The sequence below is a fragment of the Leptonotus elevatus genome, chromosome 10 (genome assembly GCF_054856555.1).
Source record: "Leptonotus elevatus isolate MCC_2025b chromosome 10, RoL_Lele_1.0, whole genome shotgun sequence".
NCBI classification, from domain to species: domain Eukaryota; kingdom Metazoa; phylum Chordata; class Actinopteri; order Syngnathiformes; family Syngnathidae; genus Leptonotus; species Leptonotus elevatus.
The window spans coordinates 16,960,094-16,978,390 of record NC_141248.1 but is presented as its reverse complement, the minus strand read 5'-3'; the positions used below and the strand labels follow the sequence as shown (position 1 = coordinate 16,978,390).

The window sequence follows — 18,297 nt, the reverse complement described above, 5'->3', positions numbered from 1 at the left end:
TAAATTGTATTTATTTTGACTTTTTGTATAATTTTTTTTTATAAAGTTTTGGTCAACATCCGCCAGGTGGGCGTCACACACTGCAACCCGCATGTCTCCTGTCGTAACACAACTTTGCTCATTCCCAATTACAATCTCGCTTGCAGGCGGGAGTGACAAATGCGAAATCTGAATACAAACAGGTCAATGTGTTGTTTGTTTGCCTATTCCGTGTAAATAAGCATTTAAGAGTTATACGAGTTATGCACCCACGTTGCACAAAATGTTGCACAAGTAGTAGACTAAATAAAACGCAACTCTTATCACACAACAGGAGGCGACAAACAAGCAGTCACATTGACGTGAAACGTAATTAGCGATCAGCGACGCCGTGAGAAGGCTTGAACTATTTTCAAATAGAGCTTGGCATGCAGGGAAGGATGTGATTAGAGGTGATTGTACGGTCGTTAAATGAACTGCCCCCCCCCCCCCACACACACCTCTAATCAGTGTTTGTCATAATTTGAATAAATTAAGAAAACATGAGAATAGTAAACGGGTTTTATTTCACACCAATACACATGATCACTTTCACTACTTGTAAGTACATCAGTCAGTGAGCACAATACAGAAAATATAATTTAAAATGTAAATTAAAACAAAGCTTACTCAATCTTAATGGTTCAACATGTTAAAACTAGGAAGTTTGAACCTTTGGAAATTGTTCTGCACAAAAAAAAAAAAAGAATGGCATCGCAGTATCAATGTAAGATAGTCCCCTTTTATTTAGCAGGTCAAGAAATGGAATGCACTTTGAAAATGTGCTATAGTGTAGTGAGCCAATAGATGGCGCTCAAGGTCCTGTCTTGACTTTCCTTATGGATGTGACGGTCCGTTTCCCAAAGCCAGAACAAATCTTGAGTCGTCTTATCGAGCTATGGCGCTCATGACTTGATACTTTAATAATTACACAAAGTCCTCTTTCAAGAAGATGTTGAACTATTGTGTCAAAAAGTCAACTCCAATTCTCAAACGACTGACCTTCCTCCTCCTGTGTAGACAGCAAGACCGAAAAACACATGGACAAGTATGAAAATGAAGGACATTGTTGCTATTATTTTAGTTTTGTAAACGTAAGATGCAGTTTCAGTTTAAATTTCTTAAAAGCAAATTAAATTTTTAATTTCAATTTTAGTAGACTTATTTTTTCGTCTTTCCTTCACACAACAGTGCCGTCTCCCATTCTCGATCTGGAACATCTGCCATTCCCAAGCGCTCAGAGGCAGAAAAGCTCCCAGGTAGACCTGCTGTTTGCGGCAATGACGGTTCGGTAGCTCTCACCTGCGTCAACAATTACTATTACATTGGGAATAATCATTATGAACTGGGGCAAGTGGACGTACCCTGAGTACCAGGTCCTGGTGATGAACAAAGGTGTCAAGGAGGAGCACCCGATGGACTTCAAGTACGAAACAGCGGACGTCACCCCTCCTCAAGTATATCCCTCAGGAATTTAAACAGCACTTAGTTCCAAACAGGTGCTGCCGTCCACTCAACGAGGAGGTCACCCTCTATGCTTCCTTCAAGTCAACCCAAAAGTGGGACATCAACTTCCGCGTCTTGGTGGAAGTTGGCGTCACCGTCACGGCCGGAATCCCCTTCCTCAACAAAGAGCAGATCGACTTCAAGCCCGCCTCCACCTTCAAGTTGTCTCAAGGGACATCCATTACCGAGACCATCAGTCAGCCCGTTACGGTGCCCCGTCAGGGATTTTTACATACCAGTAAATGAAAACACAAGAATGGGGATAAATAGTTTAAGATTCAGAACAAAACTGCAGTCCAACCAGACTGTTTTTCACTATTTTTCATTGTTCACTTAATACTGTAATTTGTTTTATAACATATACTTTATGTTGACCTCTTGATAAATACATTTTATTATTATTATTTCAGGCTGCTTGTGTTACCAAACTGTTCTTCACAAGTCATGATAATTTTATTATTGTGAGCAAATACAAATGACGGATTTTTAATTCTCGCCATTTCTAAAAGAGGGCGTTTTTTCTGGACTACTTTAAAAAAAATAATTGAGAGTACACCAAATTATCCATGGGACACTACACCACTGAGTATGAGAGCAAGATTTTTTTTTTATGTTTACAATTATTTATTTTACATACATGTGTGTGCTATGATGAATAAATATACATGTAATTATTTAAAAAAAAAAATTTTTTTATCACTTAATATTATTTTGGGCTACCACTATATGGTAAATAGGCGACATAGAAAAGTGTAAGTAATTTTATTTTGTAAGTTAACACTGACCTCTGCTGGTTGTTGAGATCTTGATGGAAATTTGACTGTATATTCAAAGAACCTTCAAGTTTTCTTTGATATGCAGGCTATTGCAAATTTTGTAATTGAATGTGACGCACAAATACAGTAGTCCTTTGGAGGTCATTTGCATTTTTTAACATGCATTTTAATGACATTCATTTCAGGCCGTTAATCGTTTCATCCAATGAACGTGATCTCCATCCTTCCCTCATTCGTCTCCCTTCATGTTATTACAGATTATTCTAGCAGAAGGCGCTAGTAGGCAGTGTTGGGCTCTTAGTTCAAACCAATCTTGTGCCATTTTTATCGTGTCCTTGAGCAAGATGCTTCATCCTTGCCAGATCCGCTCATTTGGATTTGTACGAGCATGAATCGCACGCACACGCGCTGACAAAAAGAGCAAGCATCATTCCTTCTTTTTGGACACGCTCATAATAAGCACAAAAGAAGCAGTTTTTTTTTCTCCCATTCGGTCACATAATTGGTATGCTTTTTATTTTTTTAAATTGTAATTAAAAATGTGCACAATTTGACAAAAGGTATTATATAACCCACTCTGTGAATAGGCTAATTAATATGGAGCTGCCTTGATTTCTGCATTCTCTGTCAGCATTTTTCTCGCATTTTTTTTTCAAATGTCAGGTCATATATCACAACCCTCCCCATTGGAATGACAAGAGGCACCACTTCATATGCCCTTTACATCATCTCCACCCTCCTTTTCATGAGCAATAGCCTTCCTCCTCCTCCTCCTCCCCCCCTTCTTCTTCGTTTTCCCAATCCCCTCACCCACCCCCAATCCCTCTTCCACTTAATTTTCTCCAATTTACTCCGCTTCCCCCCCTCTCCACCCCCCTTCCACGGGCGTGTGTTGCAGTCACACAGTCAGGCATGTGAGGTGAATGAAGGACTTATGTAATCTGCTCTGCAGTCTCTTCATGTGCCTTCTTTCTCATCACTACACTTGTGTTGATTTGACAATTAACTGGCAGGCCACCGCCTCCGTCCGATTTACCACATTTTTCCTACGACGAGGATTAAGGGCCGCACAAAACTCAGCACGGGGGTGTATTTTATGTCAGATAATCAGTTAATTACGCGTCTTTACAAAAAAATTTGCATGTGAGTTACACAAATGCAGGATTGCGTAAAATTTTACACAGCAACTGTGACTCCCACAGAGTTGATTTTTAACACTTTTTCAGAGTTTATATGGCTCCACACTCTCCAGAGTTAAATCAACACTTTTAAAATAGTTGAATATTTAACACTGGGAGAGAGTATTTTTTTAAACTCACTAAGCAGAGTTAATTTAACACTAAAGGAGTAGACTTGTTACACTGCAAAATTGTCGGTGTTAATTCAACACCTATAGAGTTAAATTTGACACCTCAAAAGTGTCTATATTGGGCCACATTAAATATAGTTAAAACAACACTTTTGAAAGTGTTAATTTTCTTCATTTTTTACACTGAGATGTGGTTAAAACAACTCTGAAGGTAGTTGAAATTGAATACTAGTCAACACTGGTCAGTGTTGATTTTACACGAGTGTGTGGCGATTACTCTTTATCATTCGTCGATAGGTGCAAAAGAAGAGATTAGTTACATCTCTTCAGAGTTAATCTAACACTAGGTGATCAACTCTTTAAAATAACACCAAAAAAACTTGGAAAATTACACTTCAGGAGTTAAAATCAACTCCCAAAAATTTAACTTTGAAATTTTAACACTCCAATTTTTGCTGTGTAAGTACAGTTATTCTACAAAATTGGAATGTCATCATTCATTTTGCTGCAAACAAGTCCAACTTTGTATTGAAAACTATCAACTTGAACCCACAATTCTTTTGAAGAGAGCATTTCAAGCATGTTACTTTTGATCACAGTGTCTTCTGTGAGTGAAAATGACTTTATAAGCCCAAATTCCTTTTCTTTGAATTTCAGTGTTTTCCATTGATATGCAGGAAGAAAGGAGGAGGAGGAAAATGGCACCGATTTGTCTCTCTCAAAGTGGAAAAGGAAAAGTGCAGATGCAAAGGTGGAGTTAATTAACACTCTGCAGAGTTAATCTAACACTAAGCGATCAACTCTGTGAAATAACACCTACTCAAAAATGTTAAGATTACACTTCGGGAGTTAAAATTAACTCCCACAAATGAAACTCTGAAATGTTAACACTCCAAATAGTAAAAAATAATAAAATAGGGATGTTCAATACTGCTGTATAGAATATACAACTGTCGGCCTCGGTCCTGTGTTTGTTTGTGTGTGTGTACGATAGGGTTGGGTGCCTGGGTGGTGGATTGACTTGAACCCAAGGGCAGTCCGGGAATAGACAGAAGCACTCATCTGTTTCTAATGAAGAATAATGCACTGGACACAGACAAAAGGCATGGCCCAACACACACACACACATGGACACAATCATGAGAATATCATACATGCATGCATACGTACAATATCGGTGCATGCAGTCAACATATGGCAATGACGGCGTACGAGACCCCGCAGGCGGCATTAACACTTTAGGAGGTTTAATAGCTTGCTGACGCACCCCCCCCCCACACACACATGCACACACGAGCAATAAAAAGCCTCATTGTTTTCCATTTTGATGGCATAAAAAAGAAAACGACAAAAACAAATCAAGAATTAACGGGAGCTCATTAGCGGCAGCTTCGCTCCATCAGCGGTGGATTAATTTCATCATTTTTATTGCTGCATTTGTGCGTTGCAGGAATTATCAGCGCCACGGGGGATGCCACATCTCAAAACCAACACCCTCGCTGATCCAAAAATGTGGAACGAGCAAGAAAAATTAACACAAGAAACGAGAGAAGGCACGCTAAATGGTAAATGGTTGTTTTTTTTCTGCATTTCGCCCGTCTTTTGAAAGACGTGCGATTCGGCCGTGGCGCATGTCACACAGTCGCATGGAGGCTGAGATGAGTTTTCAGGTGAAAGGCCCGCAGCGACGGGCATGACTAAATACTCTTGCGTGTCGAACCTCGCTGATGATGAGGTGCTGGCTGCCATCATGGCCCAGTCACATGATAAGCCAGTAGCTGAGATGTAAAGGGAAACTGCACATGCAAATAAGATAAGAAGGCAAGAATATTGACACATGAGATATTCACACACACTCATCCTTATACCATATTCAGCACACTGCAAAAACTGAAATCTTAAGTTAAGATATCATTTCTTAAATTTAACCTAAATTTGCTTATTTTGCTTTGACAAGTTATTTTTACTTAAAATGAAATTGTCAGACAAGATCATTGTGCTTATTGTAAGATACTTATTACATAATTATCTTATTTGATCGAGCAGTTTTGGCATTGAGTGTTAACAGCCAGTTCTGTTTATAACAGCTTGAAAAAAAAATCAATATTACTTGTTTTTATTCTAAGAATACTAATTTAAAGACCGCCGTGGTTGATATAGACCTTTTTTTATTTTTCAAAATCTTACAGATACATTTAAGTAAAATTGTCTAATTTTGCTTATTTAAAGTAATTTTCTTATTTTACTATATTTTTTTTCTTAAAATTTCTACTGTCCTTTTTTGCAGTGCATCCATAGTCACACTTATTTCAGTAGCGAGGCAGCTAAGGTGAAACATTTTGCTGCATGCTTTAAATAGGACAAAAGTAGCTCCATCTAGTGGACAAATACAAAAGTAAATGAGTTTAATTTCCATCCATTTTGTGTACTGTGTGTCTTCATTACGGTCACGGGTGACCTGAAGTCATCTCCCTGCACCTTCGACTGAGCGCTGGTTAATCTTAGAGCACATTTAGACAAAAAAACATTCAAACTTACATTCACACTTAAAGACAATTTAGAGTCATCAATGAACGTAACTGATGTGAAATCTTAACAAAAGGATTTTATTAGTTTAACTCATTCACTACCATTGACGGCTATAAAGGTCAAAAAAATATTTCTATTAGTTTACCTTTTTTTCCCTAGACTTAAGAAAAAATGAATATTTTATTTTTTTAAAGAAAATATTAATAAAAATTAGGTGGCGTCAGGCGATTAAAATTTGTAATTGTAATTAATTGCAATTGTTAACTCACGATTAATCACACATTTTACATCTGTTCTAAATGTACAATCATTTTTTCTAGGTTTTCATACTGTTGTTAGCAGAAGTGGAAAAAAAAGTTAAACTAATAGAAATAGTTCAAATGAATTTTTGACGTCTATAGCCGTCAATGGCAGTGAATGAGTTAAGATAGATGTGGGATAAAAAAACAAAAAACAGCATTTTTAAAAGGTAATATAAAACAAATCCTCTTCTAAATGTATTTTATGTAAATTATTCTCATTTCTTTGTTAAGTCTGTTTTTTGTATGATATAATACGACAATGTCAGTTCAGATTCCGTGCAGCAGTGAGGCTAATGGTGGCAGGACTTAGCACATGGTTTCATGTTGAATGTTAACTACCTAGACAGGTGGAACAAGCTTATAATGAAGGCATGTCGGGTGATGCCACGTACGGTGATGTCGAGGGTAACTTGGCAAAATAGGAAAAACAAATGATACCATTTAGTTAAAGGGGAAGCCCAGTCAAAAATGTTCTTTTCCATAGTGTGTATTCTGATTAATGTTGCATTTGTGGAATATGAATTAAGCAGCAAAATGCACCCGTTTTTATCCATCTCAGGGGGGCAGCCATTTTGCTCTTGCTGTCGACTGAAAATGGCATCACAGTGTGGCCACAACTTGCAAATGTCATATGACATAACTCGAAGAACAGGTGAGCCGTGATTGGTCGTTACCTGAGCCCTGAGCAACTGTGATCTCATTTTCAGTCGACAATAAGTGACAAAATGGCCCCTCCCTAAGATGGATAAAAAACAGGTGGAATTTGCTGCTTAATTCATAAAACTAATTGTAATTGACATCAAATGTTTTAAATATTTTTTTTAAGCTGAGAGCTACATCTTGTGTAATACGACCAGTTTGCTACACACTTCTGAAAAAAAAAAATTAAGTATATGTTTTTATTAATGATAATTATTTACGGGACAACGTCATGTGAACGATTTGTCACAATAATTAGGAAACAGATATGCAACATTATTTCTATAAATCTCTGCCAATGTTCACATTTCCAAATGATTCCTTTGACAAAATTCCTTGGAAATCTCAATGCCTCATCACTGCTGAACTATTTTTAGAACAGACCTGCGAGCTCCTAACGTGGTCCTTGGTGACCACTGAACTACATTAAAGTTTAAACGGCAAGTATACCACAAACTATGATCCCAAAACAGTTGAATAATGTTGCAAGATACATTTTAAATTCATCTTGCAACATTAACCTTAAAAATGGCCGGTTACACCTGATTTCATTTAAATAAAATGCACAGGAAGAGTGCATACATGCACATGTAGCAAAGACTCTCTGCAACTTCTGCTAAAAAAAAAAAAACAGGCTAAACTTAGCTCCTCCCCAACAAGATGCATCACTTTAACAAGACCTCCTTGACGCCAATTACTGCATTCCAATTGGCCAGAATTGTGTTCAAATATTTTTTCTACTTAAAAAAAAAATGTGACTAAATGAATTTTCAAATAGCGAACTGAATTAGCGGCGTAATAATCATCACAAGAAAAATACACTTACAGTAGCATGACCGCTGACATTTTGTCTCGTGACACGCAGCACGCATGCACATTTTGCGCACGCAGATTCTGAACATCAAAGTGTGTAATTGCATAGTCTCAAGAACCAATGACCTTCAGTGCATGTTTTTTCTGTCACACAAATTGAGCATCCTGAGGCTAAGAGACATTATAAGAGCGAGAGAGAGAGAGAGAGAGAGCTTGGGGCGTTTACAAGGGATGGGGGGCTGCGGCTAGAGGGTGTTATCTGTGCAATTCCAAGCCGTGTCCATCATGTGGCAGTGTGCAGCTTCTTAGGAGCTGCTGTCACAATGGAGCACAGCCAGTCAAAGTCAGCCTAATCCCACACACACACGAGCGCACACGCACACACACACACGCACACACACACACTGTCTGCTCTTTATCTCTGTGTGCAGCTTGAAGCTTAGCCGCCCCCCCCCCCTCACATTGCCCCAAGCCTCCCCCCCACCCCCCACCCCCAGTCAGTCCCATACCCCAAAAACCCTTCCTCCCCATGCATTCTATTGCTTTGAAGCCTCCGAGGAAACACGGGTGCCGCAAATGGGGACAAGGGGGGAGGGAAAAAAAGTCATTGAAGTCACGTCACGAACAAAATGGCATTAGCTGGGCTAGCTCGGGCAGATCGTGGTGACATATTCGATATGGTTCAAATATGTTGAAATGAATACGAATACGTATTGCGCACACACAAATCAGTATATCATGCACAGTTTGTAATTAGGGTTCGACCAAGCATCGCTATTGAGAAGCGTTGTTTTCTTTTCACGAGTCACAATACCACCTGTGCACATTTTGTACTGTACATTCAAATTCAATCAATGTATATCATGTACAGTCTGGACTAATGGCCAGATAAATTAATTGTGATGTGTTCTTTTCTAGTCCACACTACCGAAGCTTTCTGAGTCAGAAAGTCGACTTGTTGGACAGAGCAACCAACGAGCAACAAAATGTGGTAAGTGCTTTGGTGTTTACTATCAGCAGGACTTTCACATAAAAAGCATATCATGCACTTTCTCGGCTGACGGTACGTGAAAAATATTGATTTTGTGATTTATCATTTTCTACTCTAAAGTAATGGTAACGTAGATTTTTTTTTTGGTCAGAATATTGGTTGTTTTGTTGTTGTTTTTGCACATTTTGGGTCAAATATATCATGCACTGTCTGAGAAAATGGTGAGGCGTAATATGAATTATTGTAATGTGTTATCAAGTCTGAATTAATTAACTAAAAACAAAAAAAAAAGTCAGAACGCCACAGGTGTTAGTTACCATATGTGCCGTATGATTGACTGACTGCCGTCAAGCCGGGATAGTTTACAACACCCTCCTCACCCCTAAAGAAGCATATCATGCCTCGTCTCAACTCGGGATGTGACATCATATCAATATTTTCATATATCATTTTTTTTTAGAATACCACTTTGTGTTTCAACACATATTTGTATATTTTGAGTCATTCATGTCGTTCACCGTCTTCAATAATGTTGGCACAAAACATCCATAATGTGACGTGTGCGTCATTGTTTTGGAACAGGAACTTTTTTTAGTATATTTTTTCATCAAAATCAAAATGAGTAACAACAACAAAACAGTATGTCATGCACTATCAGGACTAATTACGTTTTTCTATGTACATTTTGGGCCCAAAATAAATATACAGTATATAATACACTTTTTTTTTTCTAAACACACAAGGACATTTTTGAAGAAGTGATTTTACGAGTGAGGCTAAATTCAATATAAAACCTAACCACCTTTTTCATAGTCCAAGCATGCGTCATTGTTGCCTTATGTTGATCAAAATCCCTTCCGATTCTGATTTTGAGGACATTTTCTAGCATAAATATCTTTTCACGCACAAACTTCCATTTACCAGCCAAAACGACGTGTGAAAAATGACCTTGATCCGTTTCCACACAAATGCTCACATACGCATTCATTTCTCTTTTACACTCGCAACACACACGCAACACACACGCTTGCTGATTTTGAGAGCCACTGATCCTTACCGTGCCACCAAATTCGTCTTTGTTCTACAAACGTGACAGCTTGATTTATGGCGTTTTTGTGGCGTTGAGCACCGATCTCTGGTGCATAAAAACAACAAGCAAACACGAATCACATTTTATTTATTTTTTAATTTTTTTTTTAGGCTTTTATTCCACCTCGACAATGCAGCGCTGTCGCAGTGAAAATTCAATCTGGAGCGATCAGCACTTTTTTTTTTTTTTTTTTAGATTAACTCTTTATCATAACAATAAGGAGGCGGAGGAGGATGGAGACCAGGTGATCCTAATGTGCTTTTGACCTCGTGACGATGTGGAGCAATCGGAAATTGAGTTTGGATATTTTCAAGGGAGTGAACATTCATTTAAATCAATGCTCACGGGAACCAGGATCATGTGTTTAAAACCTCCACGTATGACAGTGATGAATATTGTGTACGGATGTTAGCGGCGCATTAACATAGAGAGGTGGTCCGGGTTAAATACCTAATAGACAAATCATTGTGGCATTTTCACATTATTTATGTAACGTGACAACATGACAGTCCTTTGATTAGTTTGTTCCGCACTCAAATGGCCGTCTATTCACACCACGCTATAATAACAACGGTGACCTACTTTTATGGTGGGCCGCCATTAATCATAGAGGCTGAGAGAGAGGTGTGTGTGTGTGTTGGGGGGGTAGCACCACTGATTGGAGCCACCAGCGGAGATCCAATGCCCCCTCCACCCTAAAAAAAACAACACACATTGCTAAACTCTATGCCTCACAGAGGGTAACATCATTGTGATTGTACAGTGATTTGTGTGTTTGGGGGTGCTCGTTTACACAAAGGACTTTTTCTTTATGCTGGTGAAAGTGGCAGATTAATTGCTGGTTTGGTTTTAACCCGCTATACACAGAGGTGCTTTTTACCCGTGGGGTGTGTAGGTCACAGTTTGAAATGAATCAAAACGTTCTCAGCGATAGGGGGCCCTATTTTCATGCCACTCTAAGTGCAGTTAGAAACAGTTGTGGGAGTGAACATAGTTGACTTACTTGGTGGCCAATGGAATTGGATCCTCTCTTTGCCTTTGAATTCAGCGCAGGTGAGGCACACCTTCTACATGGTGGATGCATAAGCGGACTCGCTGCATGCAGTCCGTGCAGGAGATTCATGCACACAAAGTACACTGTAAAAAAAAGAAGAAGAAGTATTTACTCTTAGTACTTAGGTACTCAAAACTCTGCTTGTAAAAAATATTTAGAGTTTCTGAGTGAAAAAAGCGTCTTCTTTTTTCAAGTAAATATTACTCATTCTTTTTTCCCCTCTTTTTTTTACAGTGTACATTTATGGAGACAACTGCAGCAAGATCTTAACTTGCCAATGATGTAAATTTTGTGCTGGGTACGAGTAATACATGAGTAAGAATGTTAACCTGGTCAAAAAAAGAATATATATTTTTAAAGGCCTATGGCAGGCTGACAAAATGAAAATATAGTAAATGAGTGTAACCAAATACTACTAAAACAATAATAAAATAATAATTTAAAAAAAATGCAGTCTGCAAAAATAACACCAAAACGAAAGGAAATTGAAATGAAATGGCCAAAAATAAATTATTTATACAAATGTATGCAATTTACAGAACTTCATGTTCATACCGGAATGGTTGCGTGCAAAATGATATGCATTCTCGGAATCAGTAGGAAGTTAAGAACACTAAATACAATACAGTAAATACTATTCATGTCACACTTATTGTACTATTTTACTCTACTGTGTACAACATCAAAAAGTTAACCAAGATCTTTGAAATAGCTGAAAATGATGCAGAACGGCACTCCTGTACGCGGCTGCAACCACAATCATAAACAAGTTTCCTCCACTCAATCAATTGACAGTGAAGCATTTTGTAGTGCCTCAGGGACCGAAAATGATCAAGTTCATGGAAAACTAACATGAAATCATTACCCCCACCGAACGCTTCACAGCAGGGCAGCCCTCTTTTCAATAAGCAATCTCCTCGTCGCAGATTAATGAACCTGGCATTTCGTTTCATTAAGCCGCCTCCCCTGTAAATGGATATTCATCATTAATAGATAAACAAACACGGGGATATTCAAGCCTTATTGTTTGCACCGGCTTGTTAAGTGGCAACATGAACTGCCTTACAACTCTACTATTAAAGTCAATCAGGTGACTCTATAAAAACAATCTGTATACAAATATTGACGCCACGCTCCATTCAAATGAGATGGCGTCGCCCATCTGTCTAGCATTTGTTTGTTTGGACGTGCCTCATCTTTCGCCGATAGGCCGCCGCCGAAACGAGGACAAGCCCTCTAGAAAATGGCCGACTGAAAAAGAACTCTTCATGATGGCAAACATGGTAACTGCTGTTCTGTTATATCCCACGTGCCCAATTCAAACACGCAAAACGACCTCCTGCAAACAATCTATTAGAGCTTCCAGCTGAGGGCATCTGTGATGTTAATCTGTGCTAAACAGCCGGGTTAGGGTACGTGCGCCAGGCCACGGCGCACTGCAGGTCGCGTTCCCCTTACGTTCTCTCACCGTGAGTCACGGCCCAACGTCGGGCTTCCTCTGCTCCAATTGACTCTTTATTAAAATACAAAATTATGTGGCTGGGGTTTGGTGTCGTGCCCGCCCCGCTCCGGTGGGCGTCCTGACACCTCGGGCGGGACCCAGTATCCGGGGGGCGAGCCCTATCGCCCCGCCGGACGGGTCCCATATGCCCGCCGGGGTCCTGGTGGGGTGGGTGGGGGCTTGGTGGGCCGGTGCGCCTCCTGCCCCCGCCCGGTTGGGGGGGGCCCCGCTGGTCACACCTCTTAACTCACTACACTAGGTTTGCACAATACACTTTTATAGACATATAGGGCACATAACACACTTTGGGGGGTGGGGTAGGGTGGAAACACCGTCTTCACCCTACAACTCCCCTCCAATTTTAATACACCACACAACTTGTGGGTGGGGGGGGGGGCTTGGGGGCTTGTGGGGGTGCCATCGGTTGGGGGCCGCAGTATAGAGCAGTGCTGCGGTCCCCTGTCCGTGTCGCCACCCGCCCCCCCCCCCCCCCCGCCCTATCTATTTTTTTTAATGCACCACATACACTCAGCAACATGCTTGGGTGGCGGGTGGATCGGAGCGTGGGAATATCATTTCCATCGGCTCCGGTTCACCTGCTCCTAATTTTAATGCACCACACACACACACTTGTATATACACTGGGTGGGGTCACATTCACGGTTTAGGGGTAGAGTTCGCCAGTCCGCGAGCTGGCGGACTCAGTAACAGGGGTTAATTTTCACAAAGAACGCTGGGGTGACGACCGGGGCCTTCCCCCGCTGGGCCTGGGGTTCGGGGGTGTCGGCCGCCCTCCGGTGCCCCCATCTCCCCCTTCTGCCCCCGGTGTTCCGTCCTTCCACACGGCGGGGGGTGGGGTGGGCGCGGCTGCCCTCTCCGCTCCGCTGTCCGGCCCCTCTTCGGCGCCGGTGCCTGGGTGCGGGTGGTCCCCGGGGGCTGGGGGTCGGGGGTTGGGGGGCTGCCGGTTGGTCGGGGTGGGGTCGGGGGGGGGGGCGGCTTTGTTGGGGGGGGGCGGTGGTGGGGGTTGCGGGGTGGGGGGGTGCTGGGGGTGGGGGGTGTCTGGGGGATTGGGGGCATGGGGGCGGCTGGGGCTGGGTTGGGGTGGGTGGCGGGGGGTGGATGGGGGGCGGGGGGTGGTGGGGGGGCGGGGGTTGGGGGCCGGTGGGGTGCCTGGTGGGCCTGCAGTGCCCCGTCCTGCTGCGTTGGGCCGGGGGCGCGGGCCGTGTTGGGGCGGGGGGCGCTCCTGCTCCTGGGTTTGCTCTCCGGCCGGTGGCCCTGGTGGGGCCCGGGGGTCGTCCTTTGGCGCTGCCGCGGCCTGGGGGGCCCTGAGGTGTTGCGCTTGCTCTGTTCCGGCGGGGGTCGACGGCTCCCCTCTTTGGTGGAGATTTTCATGCATGCCAGATCCACCACACCAGCATCTACCGAAACTCAGACACAATCTGTTTCCTCCTCAGGTTATTGAATCGGTGGAGGCTGGTGTCTCGGATCTCACGCGGCTTCGTCTGTCCTTCCTTCCTTTTCTCGGTCTCTCCGTTGGTCTCTTGAGGCCTCCCTGACTTTATGTTTTTTGGATTTGTTGGGGTCTGGATGTTTCTTGGGCTGGGGAGGAGTTCTGGTGGGGGGTGTCTGGTCGGTGCTGGATTTCACCTTCCTTGGTTTTCTTCGGTCCCCTCGGGTCTCCTGGTGTTCGATTTAGGTGAACGGTATAAGATTTTTTTTTCTAATAGGTTTTCTGGTGAGCTAACAAACACACGCACGCACGCACGCACACACACATACTCACCCACACACACAAAAAAAAAAAAAAGTATGTATGTATGTATGTATATATGTATATATGTATGTATATATGTGTATATATATATATATATATATTTAAAAAAAAAAAAAAAAAAAAAAGAAGAAAAAAAAGAAAAAAAAAAAAAAAAAAAAAAAAAAAAAAAAAAAAAAAAAAAAAGAAAAAAAAAAAAAAAAAAAAATACAAAATTATAACTCACGCACGGTCACATGACATGTGTAAATGAGGTTAAACACGCACTCCTTCAAAATGGAGAGTACATATGTGTGATAAATGAGGCGTTGCACTGAGTGAGTCAAGAAGGAAGCGAGGGCAAGGGAGTATCAGGGTTGACCTTTCTGGAGGTGTAATGGACCCCATCATGTCTTGAGGGAGGTCTACAGAGGGTGGGAGGGCGTTTAGTTGACCACTCCACTTGACATTTATAGAAAAAGGAAGCATGAGGATCGTTTTGAGAGGTACCGCTTTGATCGCCATTTGTAAGGCAAACCGAGTGACGCGTCCGAACGCGATTGAACATTGTGTCGTCGATGTAACCGGCCTGCTTTTGTCTTTATCTACACCATACATTGCCCAAAGTATTTTACAAAGCTTGACACTCACTTATTTGAAAACGTATGTAATGAACCAGAAAGTATAACAACAGCCACCAGTGCACTGCCACTTCTAACTCAGGAAAAGTTTTTCTTTTTAGTTTAAAATGGCTTACACTAACTAGGAACCCGTGCCGCATTGTGGCCAAAGGAAGAATCTGGGGCGGTTTTTGTGTCTATTAGGGTCGTAAATAATAAATCCACGTTGATGCGGACCAGCTGCTTCTTATAGCTATGCTAGCTAGCTAGCTAGCTGGGAGACAGTCTCTTCTGGGTTGAATTTTGGCGCCTTTCGTTTGTTTCCGTGAGTGAGAGACTAAGAGGGCGTGTGAAATAAAATTCACACTTATTAACTGATTCTGTATCTCTATCTAAATATAAAATGAAACTTAACGAAGCTTTAATGTTAAAGAGATTTGGTGCTGCAGAAGCTTGACTGATTGTATAAGCAGTATTTAATGTGTGATGTTGTGGAATTATTTTTGCTAAAGTAATAATTCAGTTATGTTGAAGATATGTTTGTTGAGGCGATATACATAGCATTGGAAGTATATTTTTGTTATTTAAATGTTATTCTTCTTAGGTGCGGTATTTTTTTAAATTTTTGCTGCCATATTTGTATTTTTTAAAGATTGTGTCAATAAATAAACAAACAAACAAACAAACAAACGTGGATGCACTGCTGAGATGGGCTTTATTGACTGTACTGTTGAACAGTTAATTTAATGCTCAGCTGGCCAAATATTAACTTAGCTTTAGTTGATACTTACCATACCTACTGTATATTTTTGTTTAAGGGGAAGTCAACCGTAAACATTTCTTGACAATAATATGTTATATGTGATCTCACTAGTCTAAATATGACATTCTCATTAATATTACATTTGTGGAATATGAGTTATGATGCAAAATCCAGCCCTTTTTATCCATCTCAGGAGGCAAGTGACAAAATGGCCGCCTCCTGAGATGGCTAAAAATGGCTTGATTTTGCTGCTTAACTCATATTCTACTAACGCAATAGTAACGAGAATACTATATTTTGACCAGTGGGGCTGCATACAACATATTATTGTCATGCCCCCCCCCCCCCATTCTTTATTGTCCCTCAATTGCCAGGTGTGCGCGTGTGAGTCACCAACTGTAAGTTGTTGTCGATTGTGTGTGGTATTTAAAATAATAATACATTTATTTTTTCACCAAGACCTCAATAGTCTATAGCATTTGTCCTCATTAAGGTCTCAGGTGAGTTGGAACCCTATCTCAGCGACCCTTGTCAAGGCGAAAAATACACAATTGAGTGGTCACAAGCCAAGCCAGGGTAAAAAAGACAAACATTTCAATTCACACCTATGGGCAATTTAGTCTTCAAAGAACCTAAAATACATGGAATGTGGAATGTTGTCACAGTCGATCCAATCAGGCAAGAGGTGACCAAAAGGATTCAGGGTCTGAGACTTGATGAGGACCTCGAGCCACTGCAATCAGACTCACTCCGTGGCTCATGTTTATTTATTTATTTACTATTTACCCCTCCCGTTAGAACGAGTCCTCGGCATCAGCGCTGGGATCAGACTCAGCGGGACAGAGAAGGAAAAAGAAGAAGAAAAAAAAAAGCCTTGAGGATGCTGGCATTCAAATCCGCTGATTACATCACACACCTGAAGCTTCCCAGTGCCAAAACCTTTCAGGCGTGTCGTACATCTAAACGGCTTTAGCAGGTTTAGCTGTCCAGTCTGTTCTCGAAAGTAATCATGCGATATGTGCTATCCTGAAATCTCAAAATGGAAGCAATAAGTTCGAAGAGGACCCCTTTATATTCTCATTTTGAACCGAGTTGGACTTCAAATGTTTGCTAGAATATGATGATTGGATGCAGAAATCAAAGACTGCTATGACATCAGTATTAACATTTGAAAGCATATGTACATATATGGGGGGTGCACAGCGTCGTGTGAAGCCTGCTGTCTTTGTACGCGACATCCATGTATGGGAATGTTTTAGCCGGCTAATGAGCATTAAATCAAACCATTAAGCAATTAGTCAATAAAGCTCATCTTGGCATAGCATCAGCGTGTCGTTACTTTGCCTCTGATGCCGTCCTAGCAACAAACGGAAGGAGGTTGAAAACTTGGACGCTGGCCTGAAGAGACAAATCCTTCCAGGTTAGCTTAGCACAAGCTAGCTGGTACGACATAACGCGGACGGATTTAGAATTACGCACAAAAAAAACCAACAACAACAAAAACACACACAGGGTACTATCGGTGGCAAAGTATCCTGGTGGTTTAAGTTAGCTATTCTAATAGCCCATCAACAAACCCGCGACTCACCACAATCCCTCACACACTTTTGAATAACTGTTGAAATACGGTATGCACTGAATTCATATCATGTGACAAGCCTCCTTCTTCCAAGCTTTAAACTCTTGCTGCTTGTTAACAAAGGTCCCGCGTGCCTGCGAGATACAAAAAAAAAAAAAAAAAAGGAAAAAATGATTAATAATGAGTTAACTGCAGCGTACCGTCATTCAAATGAGCAGCCGCTGCGCCCCGGGCATTGGGAGGTCACTTTTTACAGTCATCATGATTGCGTTTATGTGCTGTGTGTCAAAATGCAATTCAATTTAGTTAGATAATGAAAATGTTTTTCCATCCTGAAGCAAATGAGCTTGCAGCACCAACCTGTTTTCGCTCCATTGCGCCGTAGTATGACGAAATAATGAAAATAATAATAATTGTACGTACATGGAAAGCTCTCGTCAAATGCTTTAATATGTGATATGACTTGATGTAGTTTATAGCAGGTTGATTTTCAACCTTGTTGTTGGGGGAACTTTGACTACCTTGAATGATCGAGACCAATAAGATTGGAAATAAATTGTTGCCAAAAGATAAATAAACAAATAATCTTTTGTGAACCAAATAATATCCTTTGCTTTGTGTTAGGTATTGAGGCATCTTTCAAAAGTGCGTCCACCAAATCACTCCCTGTCTGTTTTAAAGTGTACATATTGTAGTTTTTGCTGAATTATGTTGTAATATGATGACGCACTGACTAACCAATTCATGATCTGGAAAGTCCTTGTCAGGGGGTTTAATATGAGGTATGACTTGATGTGGTTTGTTGCAAGTTGACTTTTTACCTTTTTTTTAAAGCGCAAGTCCGATTGCTACCAAAAAACGATAAAACAAACAAACAAACAAAGGTACTTGTAGACTATAGGTGACTGCATCTGGCATTAGCTAACATATCAGGGCAAGGTACACAGTAGTGTTAACAATTGAGCAATGACAATAAAAAATATCATTCTAAATAGTT

The 18,297-nt window shown here is 41.0% G+C and overlaps 1 long non-coding RNA gene across 1 annotated transcript in view; it reads left to right on the top strand.

Annotated features, from left to right (window-relative positions):
* The window catches only part of LOC147167384 (uncharacterized), a 94,349-nt gene that overhangs the window by 14,264 nt on the left and 61,788 nt on the right, over positions 1-18,297 (top strand). Inside the window, exons 3-4 of the long non-coding RNA XR_015096279.1 lie at positions 5,060-5,174; positions 8,871-8,943. This is a non-coding gene — a long non-coding RNA (uncharacterized LOC147167384). The remainder of the gene's footprint in view (positions 1-5,059; positions 5,175-8,870; positions 8,944-18,297) is intronic.